A 24,175-nucleotide genomic window follows, 5' to 3' on the forward strand; every position below is an offset into this window, starting at 1 on the left:
AGGAGGAAAAGAAGAAGAAAAAGAAGAATACAAAAACGCTGAAATACGTATTGAACTGTTTAAAGTGAGAAGTCCATATACGAAATTCCATGTTTCTAACCTTCAAAGATTCTTAGATATCTTATTATAATAATTGCAATCCCCGCCCCCTTTTCTTTCCACCTCTTTTCCTCATTTTACTAAAGTATCAAAAAATGTTGAAACGCGTGTCAAATTACTTTAAATGAGAAATCCAAATCCAAATTTCAATTTCAAGTTTCTAGCTTAAGCGGTTTGGCCTGTGCGAAGATCAGGACGACTATTGTTATATATGATTACAATAACAGCTTGTAGCTTGTATTATTTCCCAAGAAAAGATGAAATGCCATTAAAAGTCACAATTAATGTTTCCGTGTTGAACCTCAAAAGTCACAGTTCTTTGTTGATGTAGCATATAGCGAGAGCACCTTTGATCTTTGATGCATGAGTTCTGTGGTTTGATACCCGGTGAGTGAACATCGAACACACTACAGTGGTTCAGATCCAACTTAAAACTCTAGTTCTCGTTCTGTAAAGCATCACTTTTGACGAACGACGTAAATACATATCAATCAATTAACCAACCTAAAAGTCTCCTCTCAGATTCAGAAAGCTTTACAGTAAGGAGTGCTGAATATTCTATATTTCTTTTTATTCAAGGTAAATACACTAAGGTCAATACACTAAACTACCAGCTTTCACTTGTGTCCATTCTGGTTCCAAAAGCCCGCGAAAACTTTAGTTACTCTCCTGACTTCGGCCAAGAATGGTCTATCTGAAAACTGCTCCGCATCCTGCTACAACTTTTAATATGCTCACACAGTGTTCGAGTAAATCTTTAAAGGAATTAAAAGATATGCATACAAAGTAATGAACAATGAAATAAATGAATGAATAACGATTTCAACCCTATTCCATTCTTCGTTCCTTTCCCCACTTTTCCACAGCTAAGCACTTACTGTGCATGCCCTTAACCTGGAAGTCCCGGGTTCAATTCCATTCTTTTTATTCCTACGAAACAAGGTTTCTAATCCCAGTCATTGAGGGTTCACTTCCCAATCTTTTAATCCTACGAAACGTCGTTTCTATTGCCATAGTTAAGCACTTATTGTGCACGCCTTTGGCGTGGAAGTCCAGAGTTCAATTCCCATTTTTATTCGTGCAAAACTTAGTTTATGATGACATGGTTAACCGCTTACTGTGCACACCTTTGGCGTGGAAGTCCCGGGTTCGATTCCTGTTGCGGTCTTCCTTCCATATCCTGTTAGTGAGCAGGACTTTCACATAGCGGTCCCTGGGAAACCAGGAGGGTCGTAATACCACTTTAACAGCAAGCGTTTAACTTTATTACATCACAATCAGAGATTGTTCATCGAGTAAATTACGAGGGAATTAAAAGATACGAATGAAATAAAAATTACAATTAGATAATTCATTTAGGAGGTCATGAACCATTTTTGAGGTTCCCTACACAAGGAGATGTTTTAACAACTAGTTTTTTAATTTTATTACATCAATCAGATTGTTCATCGAGAAAATTACGAGGGAATTAAAAGATACGAATGAAATAAAAAAGACAGGGACAGGGTCCTAAATCCATTGGAGGGGTACTTTAAGGATCCTACACAGGGGCACTCTCCTGACAACCATTTTAAAGTCCTGAGCAATACATAGCCCCAGGGACAGGATCCTAAATCGATTGGAGGGGTCCTACAATTATTTTCTATAAGAACAGGATCCTAAATTCATTGGAGGGGTCCTGGAAGGGTCCTACACAGGGACACTCTTCAGGAACCCTTCTCAAGCCATGGACCATGATCCTAATGACGTCAAGGGTCATTCACTTCTCATAAATGTCATTCAACTTTTCCAGGAAACACTCAGACCTAGTTTCTTCTCATGTAGCAATTAAGATGACAACATTAACAACTCAGAAACCAATATCGTTAGCGCAGCTTTTTGCTTTGACAAAAAAGTAGCAAGGTTCTACTGGATTATGGGCACTGTAATACATTTCTATAATTCCGACCTATTACAAAATTAATTAACTATTCAACATATCTGTAGGTAAAAGTATACGCGTAATTCTTGTAAAAACATGACCAAACAAAAGGCATCCAGTATGACTAATGAACACCGAGTAACAAAGTATCGAACTGTTCGGTAACAGTGCAGTTGAAACCCGGACGGATAGTAACAAGCGCAGAGAAAGAATAATGAAGACAAATATGGTTTGGTAAAGAGCTTGTTCCAGAGAAAAAAGATATACAAGAACATACGATGGAGAAAATTTGTGTGCATATCCTGTCAGTGTCTGTATATGAGAGAAAATCAACAACAATTAATCAACTGACATATACACGTGTAGTTCCCTGACACCGATAACAGTTTCAGAAAATTCCCTGAAATTGTGGGCTGTAAACTGTAACATCCTCCTCGCTTTGAAATTAGAAAATTCTAAATGGAATTACCCATACAGAATTAGACATATAAGAATCTTTGATACGAAAAGTAATTTTTTTAATTTTTCAAAATGACTTGATAAAAACAATCCAGTACTAGATCTAGACGTGGTAATGCTGTTGGCCATATGTGCTATTTTGACACCTTTTCGTTGATCTCTGTTCGTACAAGTAGTGTTCTGCGTTATCTTTCACTCGGTTATATTGAAGAGTAACTATGATTTTACCTGCGACTTGTGTACAAAATACCAATTATTTTGCGAAATACAGATTTCCTGCGAGATCCAAAATTTCCGAAATCCGAATTTTCTATGATATCCATATATTATCCTAGATCTAGATTTAGATCGAAATTCGGATTTTCTCCGATATTCGAATTTTATCCGAAATCCGAATTTCACCGATTTTACTATCTGGAATCCTTGTATTAAAATATGCGAATTTAGCCATTCCTAGTACATACATACTTAAATTCAGACCTATTGTAATAGTACGTTCAAATTCGAAATGTCTGGAAGAAATTTAATGTAGAAACATAACACTTTAGGTATTATATAAAATTTCTAGACAGTAAAGATGGGATAAATCTTACTCACTTACTTTCTGTCTTTAATACTCTAAGTGAAATATCAATTTTCTTATGTACTGGATTAACACAATAGATACGATAGTTATGATTAGACAAGGATTTTTGGTGGAGAAATTGGTGAGTGGATAAGCACAGCTTTTTCTGAAATATTTGTGGAATGAAAAATATCATAATTAATAACTGTTTTATAATTTTAATGTTTTGTTATAAGTTTTATACGTCTAGATATCTCTATTGGACCTTCGATTTGTTGACAATTATTCAAGGCTTGGAAAAGTGCAATAGAAATGTATTGAATTTGGCAACATTCGTCATCTCAATGTTGGAAGACAGGCGTTCTTGGTTTGTTAGGTGTACTTTATAATGCGAGAAGCATCTTAAGACTGTTCCAACATTGACTCAAGCTCAAATTTTACGGAAGATAGTTAATGATTTTACTCGCTTTAATCGGGAGTAGTAAAATTTCATGGTTATAGGACGTTTTTAAATTATCGTGTTAATGTATATTTTCCGCAATCTAAGAGAGGCCTGGAGCACTTTTTCATTTCTTCTCTCATGGATTCCTTAACTTACGTTTCCATATCTTTTCTACTATGTTCTTACATATTTTAACAAAATTTTATGCATTGTTTCAGATAATCCCCGTCAAAATTGGCGGGGAACAAGAAAGAATTGATAGATACATCGGTACAATGTGTATGGATAAGGAGTAAAAACTCAAAATTTGGTTAGAATTTCTTGATTTGTTGGAGAAGGTTCTTGTTGTTGGAATATGTTGTACATAAATTTCAAGTTTCAAAGTCCAAAAGTCATGCGGTAACTTTAAAATATTGTTTCAGCAACTACCTAAACTCTGCACTGAGAAAAATCCGTTGTCCAGGCAGCGGTTTGTTGTAAAACTGTACGGAATCTTTATGTTTAGTAGGGAAGTCTGCACGAAGTGTACGTTATCCATACGCTACACACTTACTGCTTTTCTTCTGCTTAGATGTTACATCATGTCGCTACAGGATGTCTGATATCTAACAATCTTTCACATATTACATATGTATATTTCCCTCTATACGTTACATACATCCATCTGTATGTGGGACCCTGAACCCCTATGTACATTTTTCGTTTCATAGGGAAAGTATGTATAGATGGAATACTTATACAGAAATTAATATAAAATATACGTTTTCAGTTATACGTTTGCTGCAGGATATTACTCACAATCTACGTTAAATCCAAAAATTACATGATTTACGCATGTAACCTACGTTTTTACATACGCCACATACTTTTTTCTCTGTGTGATTTTGACGGACAACCAAACATCTGATGGTTATGATATACTTTAAGATGAAATATTTCTGTATCTGCACATTTAAAATAAAATATGTGGTATTCGGAATATTATTATTATTATTATTATTATTATTATTATTATTATTATTATTATTATTATTATTATTATTATTATTATTATTATTATTATTATTATATTACATCTCATTCATTTACACAAATTTAATATAGCGGACGTTAAAACTTTTCTAAATAGTTGGATTCAGGAATGTTGTTTATGGTGGAACATTCCAAAACTAGATTGAATTCGAAGTCATCTCACGCGTCTCGCAGGCTAGAGGTTCGTACCGCATTTATCATTAATCCTATCTCCTAGAAAGGAAAAACGAGCATTTAAGCTAATACAGAACCTTTATTTGAAAGTGAATATATTGCTAAAGATAATAAATAGAAATAAATTCTCATTTGATTCTATTGAAAGACCGGAACAACTTTGATTACTTCTAACTTTCCAGTAAATAGTATTGATTGTTAATAGCTATAGTTGTTAGAACAATATCGGGTGACGTCTCGTGATATATGCATTAAGATGGAAAACAGAAGTTCTCGAAATACAAGATACTACACTTAAAATCATTAATTAAACCTTGTATACATAGTGCATTTGCATTGTATATCACTCTTTGAAATCAATCCATCTTTACATTCTTTGGTATACTAACTCATTGTCTTTTTTTATGTGATTACATAATCGTCAGCTTACAAGGAGGAAGATGTCTGAATTGAAAAACAAGCTGTTTCGTTTAAGTGGTATACAGCCATTCATCTGAGAATAACTTTTGCTCTATAATTGACAAGTAACTGCAAGGGAATAATGAAGAAATTTGAGAATATGAAGAATGGAGGAAAGAAGCTCATCTAAAGTAGAAAAGAGAACAGATTGAAGGGTGAAGAAGATAGTACAATGTGACGTTTGGAAGACATGTCAGTGACTAGAACAAGGCATTTAACAGTCCTGATTACCGAAGTGCAGCACAGTGCCCCTGGTGATGAATGAACCGGTAGCCAAGCGATCAATCACTGACGAGCTGGCAAAAAAGGACAGGAGAGAAATTCTTTTTTTTTCGTATTTTTGTTCTTTTATTCTCAAAAAAGAAAAAGGGTCGATCACAATAGCAATTCCAACGACCATTTTTTAAAGAATGGCGTCATGTCGCACCAAGGGAGCTTTTGTTTGATAAAAGAAATTAGAAGGGTAGAGACAGCGCTACAGGATTGCTGAATAATTATTACACTTGGTCAGTCGTGCTTATATAGAGACCTTGTTTGTAAAAGAGTGTATATGAGCTAGCGGTTGGACCATTTGCTTCGTATGCTAGACGTTCTGAATTCAAAGTGCACGGCCTGCCGTCCTGATTGAGGTCTTTGTATACCAATTTTCACTAGCTCCGTCAGGAAATTGCATTTTCATACTTTAAACTCATTTTTCATTCTTATTGATGATGATGGTTACCCATTTCTGTCTTAATTAGTTTTGTAGATTGTCTGGAATTTCAATAAATATAATAAATAATGCCAATTCGCGATGATACATCTTGAAGGTAGAATATTTTGAATGGGAAATCAATACAGAGGGGTTAAGAAAGCAGTGATAACTTTCAGGATGAGAAAACTAAGAAACTAAAGTCAGCGTAAATTACAGTTAATTGAGGGTATTGAGACACAAGAAATATGATTTATAAATCTTTTCCTGAGGAAAGTTAAGTAAAACTCAGTGACAATTTAAAATCTTTATTTATTTATTTTACTAGTACTTTCTTAGTTGTACTACATAATTCATCACCAACATAAAAGTAAATCCAAAATTCTTCGTGTTCAGGAAACGTAGACTTGAATTAATCACGATTTTTCGCTTGTAGTACATTAGACTTCGGATAAAGTAGCATTTATATCTTCGGTACTCTAAATTTCTCAATTACGTTCACTATTATTATGTTTGACTTGAACACAGATATTGTCATCCACGATAAGAGAACGATCACAAACACATCTACGAGAGGGGTACCAAAAATTCGTTCAATCACCTGGAGGTGACGAACTATGAACCCCTCGAGCATGAATTTTATAATTACGTCTTTGTTTGTTAAACACGTAGATTATAAACTCGTTAGAACAACTACTTCTTCTTCTTTTCGCAGGTAAATCACTGAAGGTGCGATGGTTGACAACCTTGCAGTACGGAGCGTCATTAAGTTCCTCCAGCTTCAGAAGAAATCAGCAAAGCACATCCACGAAGACATGAAGGACGTCTACGAGGGTGAAAGGCCATCCTATGAGGTGGTATCCAACTGGAAGCAAACTGAACACATGACCACCCCGGATGCCTCTAGATTTGGAAGATCATTCATTGATGATGCCGCCTTGACGGAGAAAGTTGAGATCATATGGAAGACAGGGCTACAACAATTGAATGCGTTGTATGCAGTAGGTATGAGTTATGGGTAGTGATGTGGGGTGGATAATTTTCTGGCATTAGTATTAGTAATGGCATTGTTCAATATCTTGGATGCCATTACCTACCATCAAGACATTGAACAGTGTGACGCGGCCTTAGTTGCCTTGGACAATTCTAATGCTTTTGATCGAGTAAACCATACATATTTATTTTCTTGTCTTCCAGCCTATGGATTTGGATATATTTTCTGTAATTGGATTAAGGTGTTATATTGTAATTGGACAATTAAACTCAAAATTAATGGTTATCTCAGTTCTGCCTTTCGCATTAGTAATGGCATTCAACAGGGCGGTCCCTTGAGCAATCAGCCTTTTATTCTAAGTTTAGGGCCATTTGTATATAACGTCCGACATGCCCTTCATGGTGTCACTATAAATAGTACTTCTGTGCGAGTTTACTCATTTATGGACGATGTTACACGTTTTACGACTGGTGACGACGATTTAAACGTTTTAATACAACACGTAAGGCTCTACTAATTAGTATCTGGCGCCAAGCTTAACCCTAATAAAACGTACGTAATGTCGTTGGGTAAGTCAACCATTATTACTACGACTTCCATTGGTCAGATACAGCAGTCAGTTAAAATCTCGGGAGTGAATTTCAGTTCTTGTGTGGCTGATATTATTACTACTAATGTTGGGCTTGTTGTTAATCGGCTTGACCAACATCGATTTCGTAACCTTATCCTCTTATTTCGACTCGAATTTGTGCGTTTGTATGGGTTATCTCAGTTATATTATATTGCCCAAGTACTGCCTTTTTCTAACTGTCATCTTGCAGAAGTTAAGACAACTGTGGTAATTTTCTGTGGAAACCTATGATTTTTCGTGTTTCCTACCAAATCTTGTGGAACGATCTCCCCAACGGTCGATTAAATTTGAAAGATGTCGAATCGCAAACTAACGTCCTATTTCTCCAACGATGTTTACGTTTATTCCACAAGCATCCTGATCATCCTACCGCTTAGCTCATCATGAACTTATTACGCCGTGTTCCATTAGAAGCATCCTTCTATCTTGGACATCTCCCCCCTCAATTTACTTATCTGAAACCAGTTCTGTATGAGGTTTGTTGTCGACTCTTGAAAAATGATTTAGACGAAGGACCCCCTGTCAAAAAAAAAAAAGAAAAAGAAAAAAGAAAACGGTATTCGGCCCTTCGCCAACCTTGTACTCTTACTCATAATATCGTTATTAAGCATCCCTATCATAATTGGCAACACATCTGGCGTGTTTTACATGTGTCTTATTTAACTTATCATGCAAGATCAGTGTGGTTTATTGTGGTGCATCAAATTGTTGATACTGTAGCCCGACTACATTCTCTTGGGTTTAATGACTCGGATCTTTGTGTTTCTTGCAATGTAAAGGACACTCTTAAACATCGTCTTACAGAATGTGGTGTAGCAACAGTGGTGAGGCCTCAGTTTTGTCGCTATATGGCTCACATGTGTCACTCTACTCCCACGGCTATTTCAATAAACTTAACTCTTTTTCCCGACTTTACTTTTTTTTCGATTACTAAATACCATGCTGTTATTTGGTTGATTGGAAACACTGTTTTATAATTGTTAACAGAATCTCAGAAACTTGTTCATACTTCCTATACTATGTTTTTATATGCACAACTAACCCAAATTTCTTTTCCCATGCGCAATAGGTTATTTGCAAATTTTTTTTAGAGTGCTACATACATAATTACCTTTTCCTGTAGCTGCCAATTTGTATCACCTTCCTTATTTTGTTTATTGACTTGTACTGATATTAAGTTGCAATAAAAAAGTGAAAAAAGTGGAAGAGCGTTCACCTCTGGTGCTTGGGGTCCCGGGTTCGATCCCAGCCCCCGCCAAGTGAACTTTGTGGTGGACAAACACCGTGTGCGTGGGTTTCCTCGGGGCTCTCCCACTTTTCTTCCCACTTTCTTCATTTCACCATTTCATTCATTCTCATCATCACCGTCTCCTTTAGCCTAGCCGACATAAACGAGGGACGTAAAACTCAAAGATTTCATTTCATTTAATAAAACGGACAATTTTGAATATTATGTGTGATGATGTTAGGTGGAAAAATTTCCATTATATTTAACTGCACATTGAGCTATAAAATTTCATTCCTGTAGAGAAAAGTTAAACAGCAACAAATTATAATTTTCCAATTAGCTTTCGGCAACCGGAAAATTTTCTAATATTTCGAGTTAGCAAGTAAAAACTTACATAGTGTTTCTGTGTGGTGTGTGTGTGTGTGTGTATGTATTAGCGGGTGTGTGTGTAAAGTGCAGGGAACATAAATAGAGTTCGTAGAATACAAATATCCTTTCTCATTGTTTAAATTGTAAATAAAGCGAAAAGAAATCTTTGTGAATTAATGAATTATTTCAAAAAAAGAAAATTCCAATATTTCTTTACATATAGGCCTGTCAATGTAATGAAATAACTACATAAAAGTTTCAGTTTCTTATGAAGATTATTTTTGTAACAGAAAATAAGAAGAAATGTTTTGATTTTATTGTGTTTAAAGCTATGATAAATCATCGTCGTACGCGTATTAAGAAAATATGATTTTGTGATATCAAAGGTGAATTTTGAGAGTAGAATACATTGAAGTTTTTCTAAACATGTTTGCAGAAATGAAGAATCGTTAGATTTTTACTTCATGAACTTTTTTCAAACAATATTTATTACAAATAAATTTTACGGCTAAACAACGATGTAGGAATAAGTGGACTATGTGTTTATGAATCGGAAAATTTTCCAGAAAATTTACATCACTAGTTGTGGGTCTGCCTGGAATTTCATTCACAACCAGCTACATCTACAGACAGTGTCAGCAATGTGGATCCCACGACTGCTCACATCTTTCAAGAACAGAAATCGCGAGGACGCTGCATGAGAAATGCTGCATCGCTGTGAGATGGATGAAGAGGGCTTTTTCGGTAGACTAGTGACAATGGGCTAAAATTGGGTTTATCCTTATGACCCAGAAACAAAGAAAATCAGTAAACAATGGAAACACCTATCCTCTGCTAAGCCCTAAAAGGATACGAGTGCAGAAGTCTGTCACCAGGTAATACTTTCGTTTTCTGGGACTGTGAAGGGATCATCATGACATATTACCTACCGCAGGGAAAAACTACCAGTACCTATTATTCCCATCTCCTGACTAAGGTACGACAGTAACTGAAGAAGAAACGTCGTGGATTGGTCACAAAAGGGGTGCTGATGTTGGCAGACAATGCATCAACTCATTCCGCCCATGCATCCATGATGAAGGCAGTGGAGGTAGGATATGGTATTTGCCCACCCCCATAATGACCAGACCTAGCACCAACTTACTTCTTTTCTCTTCCCAGAAATGAAGCGTCCACTCAGAGGTCGCCATTTTCACAGTAGGGATGACGTAATTTCTGAGGTTGAACTTTGATTTCAAAGCCAAATGGTAGACTTTTACAAAGCGGGAATACTGAAAGTGAAGAACCGTTGACTGAAATTTCCGTTGGGTACGGTGAGTACATATAAAAGGGCTAATACCGTTATAGTGTCAGATTTCTCCAGAATGGATTTCTTCTAGGTGATTGCACGAACTTGTTGATATCCCGTTGTAGTATTTAGAAAATAATCTTAAAAATAGAAAGGGAGTTGATTAAATATTATGAACGAATATTAATTTGGAAAAGTCCTGCGTTAATACGAGGATCAAACTCTACCAGCTGAAGAGACAAACCAACTAATCAGATAAGTATTCTATATGAAATCTTTTTCGAGCTTTGCCATCACACTTGACTTGTAAATGTTTATTATCCAGATACACCTGAAATCATCTCTTTAACAAACGTGGAAATGGTTTATGTAATATTCTTACGATAAAACCATATAATCCGACGGTTGGAACATTTCAATCAAGGCAGAACGTTTGCGTCAGGTCTAAATTTACTTTATTTCAAACCAATAATGCTTCCAAAAATGGCAGATCTAATTTACTCTTTTACTTTTATCTTTAGAGTACGGTGTGTCCCCAAAAACACTCCTCTATTTTATTTGTTTATAAAATGAATACCTTTGGGAATATTGTGTTCATTTTTTGAGTGGACGTGTAACAACTCATAAAGTTTAATGTGATGTATGTTAATTACAGATACTTAATGTGTGCAGGACCTGTCACACGGCAAACATCTAGGCCGTAATCAAGCTCATTCCATACCCTGGAAAGCATATCCGACGTGATTGTCTTTTCGATCCCAGTCCCCGCCAAGTGAACTTTGTGGTGGACAAACACCGTGTGTGTGGGTTCTTTCGTGGTTCTCCCGTTTCCTCCCACTTTCTTCATTCCGCCATTTCATTCATTATCACCGTCTCCTTTAGCCTAACCGGCATAACCGTGGGACGTAAAACTCAAAGATTTCATTTCAGTGTGTGATTGTGTTTACAGCTTCTGTGATTCTGTGCTGCAGAATTTCCATGGATGCAGATAGGGGAGGTACGTACTTATACCTTTGATATATCCAATTCTTGATCAAATTTGTGCCTGAACGCACGCTGAACAGACAACAATCTTCGTTGTGTGGAATTCTAATATACACCAGCTGCGTTGTTGTTCGGAGAGGGTCATCTTGAATTTACTGCCCTCTAGCGGAAAACTGGGTAAATGTTACAATCTGCAAGGAAGAAACAAAAGTATTTTAATTACTGCGCCTTTCACTCGCATATTTGCATACTTAAAAACATATTGCAAAAGTTTAAATTGTATCCTCGTCGCCAAAATTGCCTTTACATCGCCGTGACGGGTGTGTGACTGCGCAGTACTCCAAGGAAGGGATGGTTGCATAAGAAATTGTGACTAAGTTTGAAGAGTTTTTATTTTGACTAGGGAAATAACGTAGGTATAGGGAGTAAAGGCATAGATTTGAAGCATCAGTACACTGTCATCTCGGAAAAGATTCGTATTCTCAGTTTTTCAATTTATTCTCTTATATGTTAAGTTAATAACTGCTGACAACTGCTACTAGCGCTTTTCACTCTTCAGGAATTTAACACGACATGTTCGCAGAACACTTTTCTAAGTCCTAAATGTATGCGTGAATTATTTCATTCGTCTCACTGTCCTTATTTCAGAATGGAAACTGAATATGCTGAACGTGATTATGCTGTCGTTAAGCAAGGGCCGTAACTTATTCAATAATAAGGTTCTTATTATTGAATAAAAGACAGAAGTATCTATTCCGTGTATAGCACAATATAATACAGTAATTAACCAACATGATAATCACTAACGCCCGCAGGATTTTTTCGAACGAGGGAGGGGGGGCAAAAAACCGATATAGAGTTTTTCGATTTATTGTCCTATATATGTTAAAAGTCATAACATTTATCATTGATAGCGTATATCCTCTTACTTTTTAAAATCGCCACTGTAGCCTTAGTCAGAACATACATCTCCAGATATAATGTAGAGGGAAGAGAAAGAAGGAGATATGAAAAGTGGCGTAACTAATTTTACTGCGCCCTGGATAATCGATTACTCATACCCGCCCCCTGTCCCATGCATTTCAACTGCTGCGTTATATATATATATATATATATATATATATATATATATATATATATATATATATATATATATATATATATATATATATATATATATATATATATATGGTTCCATGTCAGAAGGGCCCGACAAAAAGGCGAGGATAGAAAGGCCCGAGTCAAAACAGCAAGATCAAAAGTGGCCCCGTGAAAAAACGCCCGAGTCGAAAATGCACCGCGTCAAAATGTTCCCCTCGTCAAAAGGACCCGGGTCGAAAGATAATCGCGGTAAGAGAGTTCGAGTCAAAAGGGCCCTGTGTCAAAAAACCCGGGTCAAAGGGAACCCCGCTTCAAAAGGGCACAGGTCAAGACGGTCCCGCGTCAAAATGATCCGAGTCAAAAGGGCCCCGCGACGAAAAGCCCCGAGTCAAAAAGGCCCCGCGTCAAAAGGAGCCAAATCAAAAGAGCCCCGCGTCAAAGGGCTCGGCAAATACAATTCCAAGGCTAAAAAGCCTGAGATCAGGAGTGGAAATCAGGAGAAAGATATATATATGACCAGTGGCGTAACTAATTTTATTGTGCCCTGATCGTTGATCATCTATTTACTTGTACCTACCCCTGCCGCCCGCATTTCAGCTGGTGAATATATATATGTCAGAAGAGCACGGACAAAAGGAAGAAAACCGATATGCCCGAATCAAAAGGGCTCTGCGACAAATGGATCCAATCAAAACAGCCCCGCTGCCAAAGGGCCAGAATCAAAAGGACGTTGCGACAAAAAGGCCCTATCAAAAATGTCCGGGTCAAAAGGGACCTCATCTCAAAAAGGACACGGGTCAAAACGGTCCCGTGTCAAAAGGATTACAGTCGAAAGGGCACCGCGAAAGAAAACCCGAGTCAAAAAGTTCCCGTTAAAAGGGGACGAGTCAAAAGATCCCTGCGTCAAAAAGGACCGACTCAAAAGGCTCCGCGTCAAAAGGGCCCGGCAAATATAATTTCACGGCGAAAAAGCCTGAGATCAGGAGTGGAAATCAGGAGAAAGAAAGAGATATGACCAGTGGTGTAACTAATTTTACTGCGCCCTGATCACTGATCATCTATTCAAAAGGTTCCGAGTCAAAAGGGCCCAGCTGTCAAAAGTGCCCAAGTCAAAAAGTCTTCGTGACAGAAGGGCCTTATCTAAAAAATTCCCCGGGTCAAAAAGGACACCGCCTCAAAAGGGCACGGGTCAAGATGGTCCCGTGTCAAAAGTTCCCGAGTCGAAAGGACCCCGCTACAAAATGCCCCGAGTCAAAAGAGGCCCCGCTTAAAAAAGGTCGTGTCAAAGAACCCCGCATGAAAAAGGCCCGTGACAAAAAGGCCCCGCGATAAAAGGCCCGGTAAATACAATTCCACGACTAAAAAGCCTGAGATCAGGAGTGGAAATCAGGAGAAAGAAAGATATATGTAAGTAATTTTACTGGACCCTGGATCGTTGATCATCTATTTACTCAAAACCTCCCCCTGCCCATCGCATTTCAGCTGGTGAATATATATTCTGTCAGAAGGGCGAGGACCGAAATGCCTGAGTCAAAAGGGCCCCAGTCGAAAGGGCCCCATGAAAAAACTGCCCTAGGCAAAAACGGTCCCACGTCTAAAGGGCTCGTGCCAAAAGAGCTCGGCGACCAAAGGGCCCGAGTCAAAAGGGTCAAAGTCAAAACGGCCTCGGGTAGAAAAAGCCCGGGTAAGAAGGAGTCGGCGACAAATGAGCTCGCGTCAAAAGGGCGCTGTTTCAAAAGGACCCTGGTCAAAACGGCCCCGCGCCAATAGGTTTCGAGTCGAAAGAGCCACGCGTAAAATAGTTCCGAGTGAAAAAGGCTTCGCGTCAAAAGGGTCCGGTTCCACGGCTAGAAAGCCTGAGATCAAAGCAAGAGTGGAAATCAGGCATGCATAAGTGTATATTGTCCCTTTGGTAAGTTGAAGTGTTTATGCAAAAGAAGGAAAAATATCTGTAGTTATTAGTAACACATAGGAAATTAGAATTGTGATATAAGTTTTGTTTGGTAATTGATTGTTCGGCAACAAATGCTATTGGTTAAGTCACTCTCCATTAAAGTAAGGTTGCACTCCCGTCTTTCGGAGTTTGTATTCTCGTTACATAGGCTATTCAACCTTTATGTATTATTGACTTCCCCTTAGTTCCAAAATTCGATTTCTAGCCCTGGATGAAAGTATAGTATGAAAAATGTTCTGTGAAAAAGATTAGCTTAATTTTGCAGTGAGAAGACACATGTGGAGCTGTATACAGGGTTAACCAAAAGTATTGGGACAACAATAATAAAGACGTGCGTGGACGGAGGCAAAAAATGTTACAATTGGCATTATTGCATTGATTTGGAGTGGGGTCACATTCGAACCCATCTTGAATTCCGCCATATTGAATATCACACAATGTTTTTAAACATAAAAGGTTATGATTTTAGACTTTAACTTAGACCTGAATATTCCTACAAATGAGAATGTGAACTCGTTTGTGACACATCATCTGTTTGAGACAGAGTATGCTCTGTTCTACAGGGTGTCCTATGTTTAAAAGTAAATTACAGACATTCAGTAAATTAACTTCTGCATCATCCCAATTTATCGTAGGATCATGCTTCATACCTCGTTTTATCACAATAGAGCAGCCTTTCAAACGGTACACTCCGCATCAAATAATTGCGACAGCTAACGCCGTGCAGTTAGGCCACCAAATATACACCTTGTTATCCCATAAACGTGTCTGGGAAATAAACCCGCACCTCTCTTCCTTCCTTCACTCCCATACTGAAATTAGCTAACAGCATGAGCACAATTCTTAATTCAAACTACACATGTATTAGTATGGATAAAATGAAATAACAAAACCCAGACGAAACAAGATTTATCGGTTGATGTAGGGAGAAACTAAAACACCCACAATGAAAAATTGAAACCAATGAATGTCTATCACACAGAGATTCAGAAATGAGGCAGAGAGAGAGAGAGAGAAGGAAAGGAGAGGAGAAGAAGAAAAAGTAACGGGAGAACAGATAAAACTGTGGAATTGAAACGTAGTAAGAAAAGAATCTAACATTATAAAGTTCCGTTTTCAGAAATCCAACAGTAATATAGAAATAACATTTGTTTTTACATATTTTTCAGAACTATTCGAATATATAGACGATACTTTAAACATTTATTATGTTACTTTCATAATTGAGAGCATACTCAATTTCAAGTAGAACTGTAGATCTCCGAGACACATCTAGGATAATGTCAGAGGTTTCACACATACGCTTTGTTTCCGCGTGGTTCGATTGCAGGTTCGGTAGTGTTCGTTGGACGTAATGATCAAAAATACATTCTAATATACCCAGTAGATAGCGTTGGTCATATCCTCCATTTCAGACTATTAATGCAAACTGAACAAAAAAAAACGAAGCGAAAAGAAAAGAGAGAGAAACAACGAAAGAGAAAATTGAAGAGTGCTATTATATTGCTAAATTTCTATCAGATATACTCTATATTAGAAGTCCAAACAGTATCGTAATGGAAAGCTACAAATGTTGGAAAGGAAAAGTTTAGGTTTCTCATAGATGTAGCATCTTTCAAATTTCAACGTGAATAAAACACATTGAATTATAGAATGGGAACAAATATTTTGTCGAACTAGTATAAATAAAATTTTGTTTTCAAATAACCAAAGAGGTAAGATTTTCTAGTCTTTTCCGAAGAGTTACTTATTCCGAACATCCAGCATTGTTTTCATCTCTTCCGAATATAACGTAATTTGCACAGATAGAATGAACACGCTAAGAGCTCAAACGCATCATCGTGTCAGTTGTATGATGTTGGTTAGCTTATAGACTACCAGTGGATCGAGGAATTTAAATCCGTAGTGACCCGGAAATTCGACTGAGACTCGGTAACCCAGAGGATAAAAAAGAGATTTTACTTATTCCCTTGCGTTTAATAGGACCGTTGATGTTATCCCCAGAGCACGAAAAACACGACGCCGAAGTTAACAGTTAATTAGATTCCCCGGACCAGGTATATCGGGCTTCTGCTCCGTTTTAACTTTGGAATATGAAGTGCATGTATGTGTGAGAGTGAGATAACTGAAGGAAGCAAAGACAAGATAGGGAAACGTCAATGAAGAGAGAGAGGGACCCGACGAATATAAATATGAAGCATACTTACTATTGAAGTGTATGACATAGAACACACACACTATTTACTCGAACTATCGCCAGTGATGCCTTGTAAGTTCTCCATCAGAAGATGAATCTCTGTTTGCAGCCATTATTTTATGCGAAAAATCGTACTACCTGATGGGGAATCGAACAAAAATTTATCATTTGGAAGTCTGACACGTTACCACTACACCACCGATTGCTTTAGCCAAACTTTGTTTAACAAATGGTGTAGTGTTTCTTTCTGAGAACGAAAACACGAAAAGTGCTTACAGCAGATCAATGATGTCTTTGGAATATCCTGGTAATTCCTTTGCTCTTTCCCAATCAACATTCGTAAATCGTTTCTATCATGATACAGGTGTTTGCTTTCACATTCTTACGTATTGCTTGTCCAGTATGATGAGTCGATTCTTCACAATCACTTTGTAAAAAAATAACTTTGACGTGAACAGGATTCCCATTCTATAATATTTGTTCCCATTCTATAATTCAATGTGTTTTATTCACGTTGAAATTTGAAAGATGCTACATCTATGAGAAACCTAAACTTTTCCTTTCCAACATTTGTAGCTTTCCATTACGATACTGTTTGGACTTTTAATATAGGGTATATCTGATAGAAATTTAGCAATATAATAGCACTCTTCAATTTTCTCTTTCGTTGTTTCTCTCTCTTTTCTTTTCGTTTCGTTTTTTTCGTTCAGTTTGCATTAATAGTCTGAAATGGAGGATATGACCAACGCTATTTACTGGGTATATTAGAATGTATTTTTGATCATTACGTCCAACGAACACTACCGAACCTGCAATCAAACCACGCGGAAACAAAGCGTATGTGTGAAACCTCTGACATTATCCTAGATGTGTCTCGGAGATCTACAGTTCTACTTGAAATTGAGTATGCTCTCAATTATGAAAGTAACATAATAAATGTTTAAAGTATCGTCTATATATTCGAATAGTTCTGAAAAATATGTAAAAACAAATGTTATTTCTATATTACCGTTGAATTTCTGGAAACGCAACTTTATAATGTTAGGTTCTTTTCTTACTACGTTTCAATTCCACAGTTTTATCTGTTCTCCCGTTACTTTTTCTTCTTCTCCTCTCCTTTCCTTCTCTCTCTCTCTCTCTGCCTCATTTCTGAATCTCTGTGTGATAGACATTCATTGGTTTCAATTTTTCATTGTGGGTGTTTTAGTTTCTCCCTACATCAATCGATAAATCTTGTTTCGTCTGGGTTTTATTTCATTTTATCCATACTAATACATGTGTAGTTTGAATTAAGAATTGTGCTCATGCTGTTAGCTAATTTCAGTATGGGAGTGAAGGAAGAAAGAGAGGTGGGGGTTTATTTCCCAGACACGTTTATGGGATAACAAGGTGTATATTTGGTGGCCTAACTGCACGGCGTTAGCTGTCGCAATTTTTTGATGCGGAGTGTACCGTTTGAAAGGTTGCTCTATTGTGATAAAACTAGGTATGAATATGATCCTACGATAAATGGTGAAGATGCTGAAGTTACTTTACTGAATGTCTGTAATTTACTTTTAAACATAGGACACCCTGTAAAACAAAGCATACCTGTCTCAAACAGATGATGTGTCACAAACGAGTTTTTGAATCGGAGTGTACCATTTATATTTCCCTATTCTGTTCCTGAAGTGAGAAATTTTGAGAGAAATCAGAATCTTTTTGTGATTTTTTGAAAAAATTTTAGTCTCTTTGTACCCCCGTGTAAACGCAGACATCTTAAGATCAACTGAAAACTACTATATCTGTGTACAAAATTTCAAGTTTCTATCTTAAATAGTAAGGGCAGGAAAAGTATTTAATTTATCAATAATCCCCACAGTGCCCCAGACTACCGCAAAAGACCCTGATGGCAGGTAAAAAATGTCTTGAGACATCCGTGTTTATTCTACGATCATGGTTCGCCATCATTCTCTTAAGAATAGAACTACCTTTCAAACGGTACCATTCGCATGTCTCTATCATGTATTTAAGGCGGGAAAATCGCGAAGAAAGAGATTTTTCGTTAAAATATAGTTTTGAAATGTTTGCCCCTCTGGATCCCCCTGTTTAAACGCAGAGATCTGAAAGAAATCCGATAAATACTATTCTGTGAAGTGAATATTTGTCCAAATTTAAATCTTCTAGTTGCAGAACTAAGACTTCCAAAAGAAATATACCCATAAAACCTCAGATTCCCGTATAAAACAGGATCTTGTGTAGAAATTTCATTCAGACATCCCTATTTATCCTAGGATCGTGAGTCGTTCATAATTCTCTTCAGAATAGAACTGCCTTTCAAACGATACCATTCACATGTCTCCATCGTGTATCTAAGGTGTGAAAATCGCAACAAAAAAATTGGTTAAAATTTTTTTTTCCTTTTTGCCCCTATGGATCCTCAGTGTTAACGGAGGGATCTGAAAACAATATGATAAGTACTGTTCGGTGGACTGAATGTATGTGCAAAATTTCAATCTTCTAGGTGCAAAAGTTAGTCCGCCAAAAGTAAAAAAGATAAATATCGGCCTAACAACAAAATATTTTTTAAATTTTGACGTCATCACCTCCTATGTCTCGACGCAGAAAAGGCGTGAAACTATACATAACGTGTTCTACAATGCCTCTAGACTTGGAAAAACAGAAAACCCAAAGTAAAACACTTTATTTGTTCTTTTTAAATCGAATAATGAAGACACTACATTAGTAGCTAAAAAATAGGTACTACAACTCCAAAGGGTTACCAATCCACAAGAACTGTCACATATTGAGACCTTCATATCAAATTATGAATGTATTTCAGGTGCTGTACTCAACAAAAAAAAGTCAAGCGTGATGTGTAAAAACACGGCTGAGCAACTCAAGCAGACACGTAGACTACAACTTTCGTGCCACAACATGTACTGTGGTAGTGGTTGTCCTTATTCATCAAAGTAAAGTCCGGCATGTAAGTCTTGCAGGCCCAGTATACCTTTTAAATGTTTTTATATTCAGTCTTCTTTGGTTTCTAACAAACCTATTTTGCTGCCAAAGAAATATCTCAGTATCATACGGAAACACACAATGCAACTTCTGTGGCATACTCACTCCCTAAGGGTGAGTCGCGCGACAGTGTACTTATCAAAATGTGTCGGTGGCCTTGGCCTTGAAAACATTCAACTTCAGAGCTGCTCGCTGTTCTCACATAATTTTACCAAATACTGCTCATGGAGTCCCTTTCTAGCACAGTAAAAGGGCGAAGAAAAGAAAAGAAAGGAAAAAAGAAAGAATACGGAAAGTTGTTCCCTATGCAAAGAGCGTTAGAAAAGGTTTCAAAAGGTACGCTATGACTATTATCAGTTAATTGGCAACAACCGATATCGCGGACAGATCCAGGAATTTTTGAGGGGGTAGCAGGTCTGAAAAATAAATTTCAGATATTTCTTGATATATGGTTGGCTAACCAAAAATGGGAACTGGAGTGCTTCATAATACGTATTTATCGCCCTTCTGGAGGCAACAATAAGGAAAGCCATGTTGTTCAACACGAGAGAATCCAGGATTACCATAAAAAACTTTTTATTACCATCTTATTATTATTGCATTATTTTATTTTATTACTATCATTATTTTTCTTAAATTAGATTATGTAGAGTAAACTACTTTAATTTAATTTCCTATTAACATAATCTATATTAACTCTTTACTAATATCGTTATTTTTATACTGCAAAAGTATTATCGTGGGGTCAGATTTAACCCCATTATTTGTTTTGAAATTAAAATATGTTAATACTTATTACTATTGGTAGTTGATTGTGGACCGTTTACTAGTGCTATACTTTAATGGATTTAACTAGTTTTCGAGACAAAAGATATTTTCAAAATACTTTTTGACTAATGGTCTTTTGGTAATATATTATTACAAAGCGAAACAACATACTTAAATGAAATAAACTTTTTGTTATCCGAAAATAACAAAGTATGAAAATAAACTTATTTTCATGTAAGGAAAGCATTCAATTATTAGTGCTGAGAAAATGTAACTTGTCATTCAAAAAAACTGACAATTGATGCTTTTGTGTTTGATTAGTTGCTTGGCTACAGGCCAGTATCCACAGGCAAACTAGGGGGCCGGACCCCCATAAAGTTTTACTGTTTCCCCTAACAGGGACGTACGCAGGAATTTATTTCGGGAGGGGCCTAAAGCGTTTTGGAGGGGTCCAAATACAATTTGATGCTAAATTATACGAAAATTTCTAAAATTGCCCCTAAAAGTAGACTACCTTTTTAAAAAGTCGGGATTTCGGGGGGGTGGACCCCAGGACTCACCCCTGCGTACGCCTTGCCCTCTAAAATATTCACGGTAGGCTTTCAAATGAACTACTATAAATAATGATGAACTATAATATGGTTGGATCGGCCCCCTAACTTCTACCGCCCCCCTCATATTTTTAGGCTGGCTACGGCTACCTGCTTGGCTACCTATCAATACACACAATGATTAGTGTTAAGGAGCCGTCCACATATTACGTAACGCTATTTTTGACCAATTTTTATCCTCTCCCTCCCCCTTGTCACACTTCGTAATACAAGGCTGAACTCCTCTCCCGTTCGTTACGTAACACTTTTGGATTTTTGTTTTTTCACCAATTTTGCTTATTTTGGGAGTTATTATAACAAAAACTATTTTAATAACAGAACTTTTATTACAAAATCCTTTTATTCTGAATATATTTGTAGTGTTTTTCGCCAATAAATCAAAGTACCGGTACGTATTAGAAAATGGTAGGAATGTAATAATATTTTAACCCCATAAGATTGCTTAATTAACAGTCCTAATTCTTCAAAACTGCATACTGTCGTTTCCCAACGAGATCACATATATCCTTTTCGGTCAGATGATGACAATGAGGAAATACTGACAAGGAAGATGAAGGTGGAACAGGATCTAAAGAACTAACATCGATCTTTTTTCAGGGATGCAGGATGCTTCGTGCATTTGAAGTTCGCCAGTTTCGACGATGCAAAGTTCCCTTCCCCGTCGACTACAGATTCAAAGTGCCTGCGCATGTGAAGAAGCAGGAACATCCCGTTTGTGAACAAGCTTTCGAGCATCTTTTTTGGACTTCGGACTTCAATTTACCTGTTTTCATATTCTTCTTGTCCTAAATCAGAGCGAGAATACGAATAAACTCAATTTCTTCAGAAATATTCAAATTCAAAAATCAAAAACTTTAGTACGAGATAATATCCGACGAATTAGGTTTTTTAATATCTTATTTTGATCTACAAATCCTGGATCGTTCCATCGCGGAAAATATAATTTCACGAAAAAGATTTTTTTTTTGTTTCCCATGTAAACCCCTTAGAAGAATAGAGTGAGTAATTATTCAAATCAAAGGTTTCAGATAACATTCTCAGAAATATCAATACGAGTGGGAACATGAGGGCATTTTCAGGCGGTGGTTACGATCACTAACAACTAACTCCGGAAAAGCGTATTCCCTAAATCCAATGCTGCGATAGCCGCAAAACGGAGTTTTATTGTACTGTAATACATGCAGGATTCGCCACCATTTACGCTGATGTCTAGTGCGTCTTCGAATCTCTTCTGTATGATTCAATTTATATAGGGTAGAGCGTTCACCTCCGGTGCTTGAGGTCCCTGGTTCGATCCCAGCTCGCGCCGTGTGAACTTTGTGGTGTACAAACACTGTGTTCGTGGGTTTTCTTGGGGTTCTCCCGTTTCCTCCCACTTTCTTCATTTCACTCATCTCTCATCATCACTGTCTCCTTTAGCCTAACCGGCATAAACGTGGGACGTAAAACTTAAAGATTTCATTTCATTTTTTCAATTTATATAGGCTATAGTTCGCAATTTTCCAAAAGAATAGAAATACTTATTTATCTATATCGATATATATAAATAAAAGTGACTATGTTTGTAACTTAATAACTCTTAAGCACCCGACCGATCTCGCTCAAATTTTCAACATAGATGAAGTTCTGACCTGGGATGTTTTTTATCATTTCACTTTGAAGGTGCAACTTGTGGGAGGGGGAATATATAAAAATAATTGAAAATGAACGATGTTAGTGTCAAATGCATAGTTTTCGGGGTCGCTGAGATAAAAAATGACACTTTCGATGGAGTTTAAATCCAAATTCACCCCGCAACTTGGGTAAAGGGGAGGAAGGCATACACAAAATGTTCGAAAATGACCAATATTAGATTCGAGACCATGGTGTTTGGGGTCGCTGAGATGAACAGTAACACTTTCGATGCCGTTTAAATTAAAATTCGGCCATGCAACTTGGGGAAGGGGATATATATATATATATATATAAATGATCACATATTATCGATATTTGTGTCGAATCCATAGTTTTTGGAGTCTGTAACTTCATGGTGACAGTTTTGGTGCCCTTGATATACAAAATGAAACGTATTCTCCCCATATGAAAAACGGGTATTCTAGCTAATTTATAAAAAAAAGAAAAAACAATAAAATCGTTTGTTTAAAAGATTGCATATAAATCTGAGAATAAAAATAAAAAATACATCAGAAAAAAGTGTTACGTAACGAAGACCTAAAGCCCCTCCTCTCCCTTGACACGATTCGTAACGCAATGCCGAACCCCCTTCCCTCCTTGCCGCTTTACGTAATATGTGGACAACCCTTAAATGTGTCTTAATTACATATCCATTAGACACAGAACAAATATAGACACTTTAGTTGTTCTACTGACAGTCAGTACTTATAGTGATTTTTCTTGTTTGACTCTTGTGCACATTTCGGTTGCTCATAGAACAAATCCAAGAACGTTTTTTGTCATCAATTCGAGGACAAATAGCACATCTCCTCCTTTTAGCTGGAGAATCTGTTTGCGGACGGTCTTCATTGATGTTCCCATCAGTTAGTCGTAACAATGACTGCCGAAGCCTACGAGAAAGTGTCCCGCAGTCGCCCCTTACTTTTAGGTGATCTTGAATGAGACTCATCGCAATACTCCTCATGAAGTCTCGTCTCTGAAGTCTTCTTGGTTCTTTGTAAAAGATAGTAAAAAACAAGGCTATTCAAGCATGAAACGTCCAATATTCTGTAGAAAATTGCAAGAAACCACCTTCTGCAAAATCTGCCAGTTCCGAGTTCTCCCCACTTCTCAGTAACACTCCCCAAGGAAACCACAGAAAAAATGTAATGCACGAAACGTATAGCGCAAGTACTATCCTTGGGAAAATTTCGACCCCAGAGGTCCGAAACCATCGAAACAACCAAACGCATGGACACGAACAACAAGTCGCTACGAGGTCTCAAGATCAACTGAAAAAATACAACCGTTAAGTTTTAGGACCCACGATTATAGCCGGCTAGGCTCAAGGAGGCGGCGATAGTGAGAAATGAATGAAATGGTGGAATGAAGAAAGTGGGACGAAACTGGAGAACCCCGAGAAAACCCACGCACACGGTGTTTATCCAGCACAAGGTTCACTTTGCGTGGGCTGGGATCAAACCCAGGACGCCATACACCAGAGGTGAATACTCCACCACTAAGCCACCGCGGCCCCCTAGCAAGATCAACTGAG

The sequence above is a fragment of the Thermobia domestica genome, chromosome 7 (assembly GCF_964235325.1).
Source record: "Thermobia domestica chromosome 7, izTheDome1.hap1.1, whole genome shotgun sequence".
Lineage (NCBI taxonomy): Eukaryota > Metazoa > Arthropoda > Insecta > Zygentoma > Lepismatidae > Thermobia > Thermobia domestica.